A 9,353-nucleotide genomic window follows, 5' to 3' on the forward strand; every position below is an offset into this window, starting at 1 on the left:
TAATTTCTTCCTTCCTCAGGAACTCAGCCCTCTGGGTTATTTGGAAAGCCATCACAGTTCTCGGGTGGCTGGCTGCACGTGGAGCTGCGGTGGGAGATGGAGGGTCAGGAGCGCCTGCAATACAGTCTTCTTTTCTACAAAGTCCAGCATGAGCCCACGGCCTGGGGTCAAAACAGACTCACAGAGCCTGCAAAGGCGGTGGTGGGCAGGGGGTCTCTGGGCTAAAGAAGCATCAGTAGAGTCATTAAGAGTGAAATCCTAGCCCCCTAGACATCAGCGTTGGGAGGAACTGCTCAGTCCAACCCCGTCGGTTCAGCTCTGGGAAGGGATGTATCCCAGGGCACAGAGCCAACAGGAGCAGAGCTGGAGCGAAGACCCAGGTTTCTCCTGGGCAGGGGGAGTGGCCCGGCCTACTGCTGACTTCAGGCAAGTTGCTTCTTTCTGATGCACATTTTCTTTATCTGTGACGTGGGGAGAACTTCCGGGTCACATGAGAAACGCCAAGCCTTAGGACCATGCAGAGCACCTAAGAAGTGTCAGGGCCCTTCTTTAGCCACACCTCGCCCATAGCCTGGTGTCCGAGAGCCAAGCCCATTGGCCCAAGTGGGGAGTCTGTTACTTATCAGCTCTTTAATTAAGCAAGTTCTTTCCTTCTCTTGGTGTCAGACATCAAGTGAGGTAACCATGCCTCCTCCTGTGGTTACGGGTGATGAATATGAACAAAGAAAGTTGTCTTAACAGCTTTTATCTTAAGAGCTGGGAAGGGAGGAAAGCATCTTAAACATCTTGAACAGACTGTAGACACAGGGGAAGGCTTTGTTTGGAGCAAGGAGTTCTTGAAAGAGAGAACAAAAAATGGGGTGGGGGAAGGGAGAGGACGGAGGAGAGCCAGCACCCGGGTGGGGGGACCAGGCAGACTTCCAGGCAAGCAGGGGTGACCGAAGGTTGTAGAAGGTGATGCTTTGTCCCTCTTCCCCAGAAGCTGTTTGTAACACCACCCCCTCTACCACCAAATCATCAGTAACACCTGCCAGTCCCATGAGTCCTCGATACACATGATGTGTGTGTGTTTTCTCCAGGCCAGGGAGAGAGGTCTCCTTCACTGAGCTGATATGAGCTGCCATGTATTGTGAGAGGAGAGATTATTTGGCGCAGGAAGGAATGAACGGAGGTCCTACCCTCAGGAAGGCCTGAGAACCCTCTCTTCTAAGAAAAGTAGATTAGCTCAATGCATTTCTAAATTCCTGGCCCTCCTGATAAGTCTCCAGAAGCCCCATAATCAGAGAAAGGGACAGAACATGCCCTTAATCATTCTAGAGGGTGAAAAGGGAGGCCCCCTACCTCTGGGTGGGCTCCTGGGGCTGGGGATAAGGCTGTGGGGACAGGGCCCCAAGAGATATAGAAGCCTGGGCCCTCTCTCTCTGCCCCTGAGGGCCTTTGGGTGTGAGCACCGAGGTGTTGAGGCCTCGTGCACCAGTGGCAGAGCTCACCACAGTGGGGGCGAAGTTGCCAGCCGAGCACCCCCACTTTGGAAGGGTCACGGTGGCCTGAATCAGAACCCGGGCAACATGGGGCAGGAGTGGACAGACATGAGACTGGCACCCGAGTAGCGCCATGCGGTAGTACGTTGGCAGCAATGACAAGATGTTTGCAGCATCCCCAGAGCTCCCTGACAATCCAAGAGTGTGATACAGGACATCCTGCCAATGGGAGGTGAGAGGGGGTGTAACTGAGCAGGACCCTATGGGAGCCTTCCGGGATAAACCCCTTCTCCATCTCCTCTCCTGTAGCTCCTCTCTGAAGGCCCCAGATAATAGTACCTCATGCATATTGCCTGAGTTTTTCAGATGCTCAAAACCACCACCAAGTGGAAGAAATTAACTACCTGATGATCACGAGCACATAGCCCCCCAGACCTTCTGATGCCTAAGGATTGATCACCGTCAACCAATCAGAGAATTGTGCACAGCCGATCACAGACCCTAGGACCACCCCTCCCCCCATCCTCAGCTGGCCTTTAAAAATGCTCAGCTGAAAACTTTCAGGGAGTTTGGGGATTTTTTGGCTTGAGCCATGAGTTTTCCTTTCTCAGCCCAGTAACAAACCTTTGCTCCAAATTCTGTTCCGGTATTTTTTGGCGTCCCTGTGCGTTGGGCACATGAACTTGTGTTGAGTAACAATTTTGGTGACTCCAGCCTAGGAGTCTATGCCTGTGGCAGGTTGACCCTGGCCACAGGCAGCTCCTGCCTTGGGTCCCCAGGAGCTACCCAAGCTCATTTGGCTCTGGGGAACTGGAAGGGACCCTCCCTGACAGAGGTGAGCCACCCTGGCATGAGGCTGTTTGGAGCCAAGAACTGTCAGGAGCTATGGTCAACATTTGGTGTCGCTTGAGGGTAAGTCACTCCAGCTTGCGCAGGCTGGGAACTCTGTCCACTCCAGCTGGGCTCATTGCTAGCCGCTCTGGGTCTATGCTCTTTTGGGAGCCAGGCCACTCTGGAAGCCTCTGCCCGGGAGGGCAGGTGGAATCTTTGGGCTATACCTTGTCTGATCTTTTGTTTGTGGGACCAAGTTTGTTGTTTGCATGTGTGTGTGTTGTGTATCAGTACTTGCACCGGTTGGCTGAGACGTCTTTGGTGGGGAATGAAGCCTACATGAGACGACACCAGGGCATCCTTCCCCATTGCCTTGGCTTCGCCTGGGGCAGCCGTTTGGCTGGGAATTTTCCCTTTCGAGCCCTGGGGATTCGTTCCACTTCATCTCTGACTGGGTGTGGGCTGGAGTTTTCCCCTTTCGGACTGACAGGTTGGGAATCTCCCTTTTGGGGGCTTGGGAACTGGGACCTTGAAAGACTGTTTTGAATTATTGTTTTCTTGCTATTTGAGAACGTCCGTGGTGAGTAAGCATGGATGAGCAAGGCCCTGGTCCGCCTTACAGTCCCTTCTAGGGTATATTTTACAAAACTGGGAGATCTTCAGCTATGCTCCCATAAATGAAAGAAAATGATATTTTTTTTTTTTTTTTTTTTTATTATTGTAACACTGTGTGGGCTCAGAACTCACTAAGATCTGGAGAAGAATGGCCCCTAATGGGTCTACTGTTACATCAAAGTTGGCCTTCTGTGATTGCTTCAGCTTCCATCTTGTGTATGTGTGTCAGTATCTGGATCCAAATCCTGTTCTTGTCCTGGTTTTGCTGAAAGTAAGGCGTGTGAATGTGAGCAAATGAGACATTTTATATATATATATATATATATACACATATATACTTTTATCTATTACTGTTCTTTCTTTAAACTGAAGAGTAGATATTTGGAAATGGGGGGAAAAAATCCCTGAAAATTCAGGGGGCTGTATCCAGTAGGAAAGTAGGACATATGTTTTGAGTAAAAGAAGGTATGATGACTGGAATTGCACTTTGTTGAGAAAAAAAGTTTTTTTTTCCTAAAGCTGTTTGTTTTTAGACGAGAAAAAAATAGACAAACTAATATGGATACAGAAAGTTGTGAGAAGTTTGTAGAGACAGAACCCTAAAGAAGGAGTTCTATGCATAGTTGGGCTGAGATTAAACTTAATTAGGTAAATGGATTTTGTTGATAAAAGTAGGCTGGTGGGGGAGGGTACAGCTCAAGTGGTAGAGCGCACGCTTAGCGTGCACAAGGTCCTGGGTTCAACTCCCAGTACCTCCTCTAAAAATAAGCCCAGTTACCACCCTCCCCCAGGCCAAAATGAAAAAAAATTATACAATAATAGGTAAAATTTAAAAAAACGAAAAAGAAACTAATACATAAAAAAATAAAAGTAGGCTGGTGCAGGACTGGATTTGGTTCCTCTCTGTTAAGAGAACAAGTTTGCTTAGAATGCTTCGGATGACAGACTGCAGGAAACTTCTTGGTATTTTTGACAAACTTCTATCGAATTCTATTTAAAGTTCTTATGGCTTCAGCTGACTCTGGGGTGCTTTTGGAGGGCCCCTGGGGCACCTCAGAGAAAGATGTTTAAACTAACTAGGGTGGGCTGGTATGTTGAATTGCACGGGAGGCACTGTCAAATACTGATGAGCCTCCTTGGCTCGTGTGGTCGGGTGAACGCTATTGATGTGGACATTCTAGAAATCGTGTGGCATTTCTGGAGTTTGGGTCTGTCCTGGTATGATGCCGTGAGTCATCGTTCTGGTTGTTGGAATGTTGTGTGTTGATTAAGCGTCTTTGTCAAAATTATTGTGATTGGATCTTTTACTTGCCTTTTAGGGGGTTTTCTTACTCATAAGACAGTTGAGCGCATGCTTTGTGGGACTGCTTCATCTTCGAGAAGATTTGGGGCTCTGACAAATACAGGTTTCTTTTAAATTGGATTGCTTAGCTGTTGGATATTAAGAAGTCTAAAGAAAACTCCAAGTTCATGGAACTGTTAGTAAGAGGGATGGATTGCACAGGATTGAGTGAACTGATGAAAATGGTTGCAATTTTTTTGGTTTTGTCTGAAATATTCCTGGATTTTGATCTACTTTTTAAATTGAACTGTTTACCAAATGTTTGTCTCCCTATCAGTGCTTGTGTAACAACTGGGTGGAAGTGATAAAATGTATGGCCTATAAATTGTTTCCCTGTTAACGTACCTCTGAGCCTGTTCACAGTATCTGATTAGTTTAATTAGGCAACTATGAAGCCGGCCTAGCACCGAGGCACATGACCTGAACCTGGGACAGGAGCCATCACCCCCTAGTATTAAGGGACAGATATTTTGATCATCTATTGAAAAATTTATAATCAGAAGGGAAATGATGGGAAAATCTGCCACGTATTGAGGTAGGGGGACATCATTCTGGCTTATGCGTAGTTTGACTTAAACTTTACTGACCAAAAGTGGCCTGTTTTGTGGCCTTTTGGACACACACTGTATATCTGCTTCGGTCTGGAAGAGGGGAATGCATTTGAAAGTCTAAACGGAGTAGCTGTGGTTCAGATATCCAAGGTAAAACTAGGCGGCCATCGTAGATGTGATTGCAGATGCGTTCTGTATTGGTGAGAACTCTCATTTTCATCATCAATCAATCAGAATTGTGCGCAGCTGGTCACAGACTCTGGTACCCCTTCCTCAGCTGGCCTTTAAAAACACTCAGCTGGAGTGGGGAGGGTGTAGCTCAAGTCGTAGAGTGTATGCTTAAAATGCAGGAGGTCCTGGGTTCAATCCCCATTACCTAATTACCTCCCCCCACCAATAATGAAAATAAAGAAAAAACAAAACACTCAGCTGAAACCCTTCAGAAAGTTTGGGGTTTGAGGGGCATGAGCCATGGGTTTTCCCTGCTCAGCCCAGCAATAAACCTTTCTCTGTTCCAAACTCAGACATTTCAGCATTTTTTGGCCTCATTGTGCATTGGGCACATGAACAGTTGTGAAGTTGTAACTGAATTTGAAGAAGGGAGATGGGATAGGATTTGCTGCCAGAGAGGGTGGAAGAGTCTATATTTGTCACCAGAACTTACAAGAAGAGGCTACTGGTCCCTCATGACACCTGGGGGTATCAGGGACAGGTACGTCCACCGGCCCAAGACGAGCACGCTTCCCCCTGCCCACTGCTGCTCCAGGTGTGGTCCTTAGCATCCCGTGGCATCAGGAAACTCAGAGACCTGACTCTCCAGTGAGCTAACCAGCCCCAGGCAAGAAGGAGGCCTTGGGGCAGGGCTCAGCTCCAAAACACGTGTCCTGGGACTCTGGAGCCAGGACACAGAGGGGGCAGGGACGGGGAAGCAGAGCAGGAGTGGAAGGAAATGAGCTGCCTGCATTCTGTGAAGGCTCAAAATGACTTATTAAAGGAAGCTCTTGAGGGTGGGGAAAGGGGGGATTGTGAACAGCCTTGCCAAGACAACCAGAGGTTCAAATGTGCACAAAGTCTATTTGTCTTGCAGACAGCCCATTTCTCCCACATTGGAGATGAAGAACTGCAGAAAAGATGTTTGAGGAGCCAACCAGAGTTCTGCACAGAGAAGCTAAGAATGGAAAATCATCACCTCTTGGGTTCATGGTTCCTTGCCTTCCAGAAGCCATAGCAACGTTCTTGGCAACCGTGGCTCCCAGACCCCATAGATTTTCTGTGGTTGGAAGAACATGGACCCTGGAGTCAGGCCAGCCAGGGCTTGTGTCCCAGCTCCAGCACTTAGAAGCACTGCTTGGCCAAACTGCTTTACGTCTCTGAGCCTCAGTTTCCCTGTCTGTGAAATGGGGGTTATAATACTTGCCAGGTAGGGGCTGTTTTGGGGAATCAACAGAAATAGAATGTAGATCAGCTGTCACAATCATCCTTATTGTGACAATGTGTGAGCTTAAAACCTGGCCTAGAGTTGGCAGTCCAAAAATATCTGTGGGATGAATGGTTGTCAATCCGTAGAACTGCTGCCAAGTACACAGAATTCCTGAGGGATTTAGAATGGGTTCCCGTTGGTTGGTGTAGCAACTTTACATTTCACTAATGCATTGTTGTTACCATGGTTACTGTAGCTACAGAAAACTGCGTAGCTTCCAAAGAGCACCTGCATGCTTTCTCTTGTTCAGTTTCCTAGTGACTTGCTGAAATACGCATAATTATTCTTACCTTAAGAATAAGAAAACTGAAGTTCAGGGTCAAGGAGTGCATTGCACAAGGACACACAGCCAGGAAGCAGCACAGCTGGGATCACACAATCACCGAGGGCTTATTGAGATAGCACTGGCTTCAGCTCATTACATACTTTATCTAGTATAAGTCTTATAACTCAGGCATAATTAACCCCAAAGGGAGCCTTATAACATCCAGGTTCACATGGCCGGGGAGTGGCAGAGTCAAAATGAGAACCTACTTCTGTTTAATGCCAAAGCTTGAGCAAAAAGGGGAGGAGGTCATAGGGGAGAGGCTGGGGTGAGGGGGTGAGACAGAGCCCAGCTCAGAACAGAATTCCAGGGAGTCATACCCTTTATAGCAATTTCCCAATAGTCCCATTCAGGCTGGGAGCTGCAGCCCTGGTTGGGGAAACTGAGGCATCTCAGCCACACAGGCTGTACCAGGTCAGCAACCACACAATCTAGAATTCAACAAATTCAATAAACCACAATTCATTCCTGAGTCTGTGGGCTGGTGGACTGGGCTGTCCTAGGGTCTCAGTGGTCTCAGGGATGGAACAGTGATTCAAGCTGAGAGGGACAGGAGGGGGACAATGATGTGTTCTATATGTTCTTGAAGAAAGTTGACTTTTTTGGGAAGACTCACTCTTGTGCCAGAGTTTCCCCAGTGTGTTTCCTGAAACATCTAGTTTCAAAAAAGGAAATTCTATCATGAAATAAGCTTGAGAAATGCCACGGCCCATCGCTGTATCTTGGATTGACAGAATCTTCAGTATATTAAAGGCTCTGATAAGTCCTGTAGCAAAGGAATCGGTTGTCTTTTACTTAACCTGGAATTTCCTGCAAATACCTGATGGGAACATTTCTTCCTCATTTTTAAAGATAATTTTTTGAGGTAATCATTTTCACTAAGCTCTTGATTAAAATGCTGGAATGGCAAGTACTTTAAGAGGCACAGCATTTCTTAAAATTTTCCCTTTTTCTTATTTTTAACTGGAATGAAGCCTTAATTTTTGGCTCAGGAAATGGAAGTAGGCAGCCTCAGGACCACTGCACTGCATGATTTCAGGGGACTGTCCCAGCGTGGACTCCAGCAGAGCATCATTCTTTGTACTCCACGTGCTCTCTGTATGAACAGAGCCTCCTGGAGTTGTGTGAGGCAGCAGCCCTGAGCAGCATTTATCATCAAAAAGAGAGTATTCTGAGAGAGCCTCCTTATCTCTGGGACCTTTGTATGTTTCCTGTACTGCCTCGCAGGGGACATTTTCTAAGAGTAGGCACAAGTGAAACCTTATTTAGCACCTGGCTCTGGAGCCAAAGGAAAAGCAGCCAAGGCCAGACTCCCTCACCCCGTGGAAAAGAGGCAGGAAGGTCATCTTGCCTCTCAGTGCAGCCACAAGAAGCCGCGTGGACTGAGTTTGACACACAGCGGGTCAGGTAGGTCCTGCTGCCCTTACCTCCTCCCATGACAGCTCTGCCAGGGCCTGAAGTCCTCACTGTCAGAGTCACCATTTTGGCCCGTGGATAGTTTCCAGGCCACAAGCCTCCTTGCCCCCGAGAAGAAAGACCGTCTTGGGTCATATTGTCTCTGAAAAGCCAAAGGTGACATTAGTTAAGGTGTGGCCCAAAGAATTAACATGTGAGGTACTGGCAAATGTTGCAAGAAAAGAGCAGTTGCATGCTTACATAAGTTCAGGCTGCCTGGCATCCTGCAGACCCTGTGTGGAAAGTCACAGAACACAGTCCAGAGCTTCTGAGGGAGAAAGGCTTTGACTTATCTGTGCGTAGAACAGCTATTTATATTCACCAGGAATGGGAAACGCTAGGCATGGGAGACTTAGTCAACTATCTGTCAAGAACCACACGTACAGGAATGTGCCACGGGGACAGGGAGAAAGTTCTGCCAAGAACATGACCACGTGGACTCAGATGGGAGACAGACAAGAGCTCGAGTCTTGTCCCCCAGTTTAGAACGATGCAGCTTTGGGCAAGTTCCTGAACCTCCCCTGGCTTTGAATTCCTTGTCCATAAAATAGGGGAAAAAAATGAGTTCCTACACAGGTGGTTTTTGTGAGGAATTAAATGAGATTAGTGCACAAGGCAAGTGTTCAGTAAACAGTTGCAGCCATCATTACTGAGGTTGTTACTGTTTTTTTGTTACTGTTTATGGAGCTGGGATGGAGAGGGAGAGGTAGGTGGCAAGAAGTGGAAGGAATCATGAAAGATGTGGAGGGAAAAGACCAAACACACAGGCAGACCTTGGAGATCAGGTTCAGTTCTAGACCCACCGCAAAAGAGTGAGTCACATTAATGTTTTGGTTTCCCTGTAATATAAAAGTTACATTTATACTATACTGTAGTCTATGAAGTGCGCAATAGCACTGTCTAAAAAAAAATGTATACCTTAATTAAATACTTTCTTGCTAAAAAAAAAAAAAAAAGCTAACCATCCTCTGAGCCTTCAGCGAGTCCTGGTAGTTACATCAAAGATCGCTGCTCAGAGGTCACAGTAACAAATATTATAAAGATCAGGAAAAGATTTGAAATGTTGAGAGAATTAACAAAATGTGACACAGAGACATGAAATGAGCAAATGCCGTTGGAAAACTGGCCCTGACAGACTTGCTCAATGCTGGGTTGCCACAAACATTCAAAAAAAAAAAAAATTACAGTATCTGCAAAGCGCAATAGAACGAGGTGTGCCTGTCCACTTCGCTGCCTTCGTCCCAGCATGCTGTAATCAGGGCTGGAAGAGGCT

At 47.0% G+C, this 9,353-nt stretch overlaps 1 long non-coding RNA gene across 1 annotated transcript; it reads right to left on the bottom strand.

Annotated features, from left to right (window-relative positions):
* Positions 1–3,049: 3,049 nt before the first annotated feature.
* LOC105104403 (uncharacterized) lies at positions 3,050–8,347 on the bottom strand. The gene is made up of 3 exons (XR_838572.3): positions 8,282–8,347; positions 8,053–8,183; positions 3,050–3,192 (listed from the first exon to the last, which is right to left on the bottom strand). It is a non-coding gene; the product is annotated as an uncharacterized LOC105104403 (long non-coding RNA).
* Positions 8,348–9,353: the final 1,006 nt, after the last annotated feature.

The sequence above is a fragment of the Camelus dromedarius genome, chromosome 10, assembly GCF_036321535.1.
Source record: "Camelus dromedarius isolate mCamDro1 chromosome 10, mCamDro1.pat, whole genome shotgun sequence".
NCBI lineage: Eukaryota > Metazoa > Chordata > Mammalia > Artiodactyla > Camelidae > Camelus > Camelus dromedarius.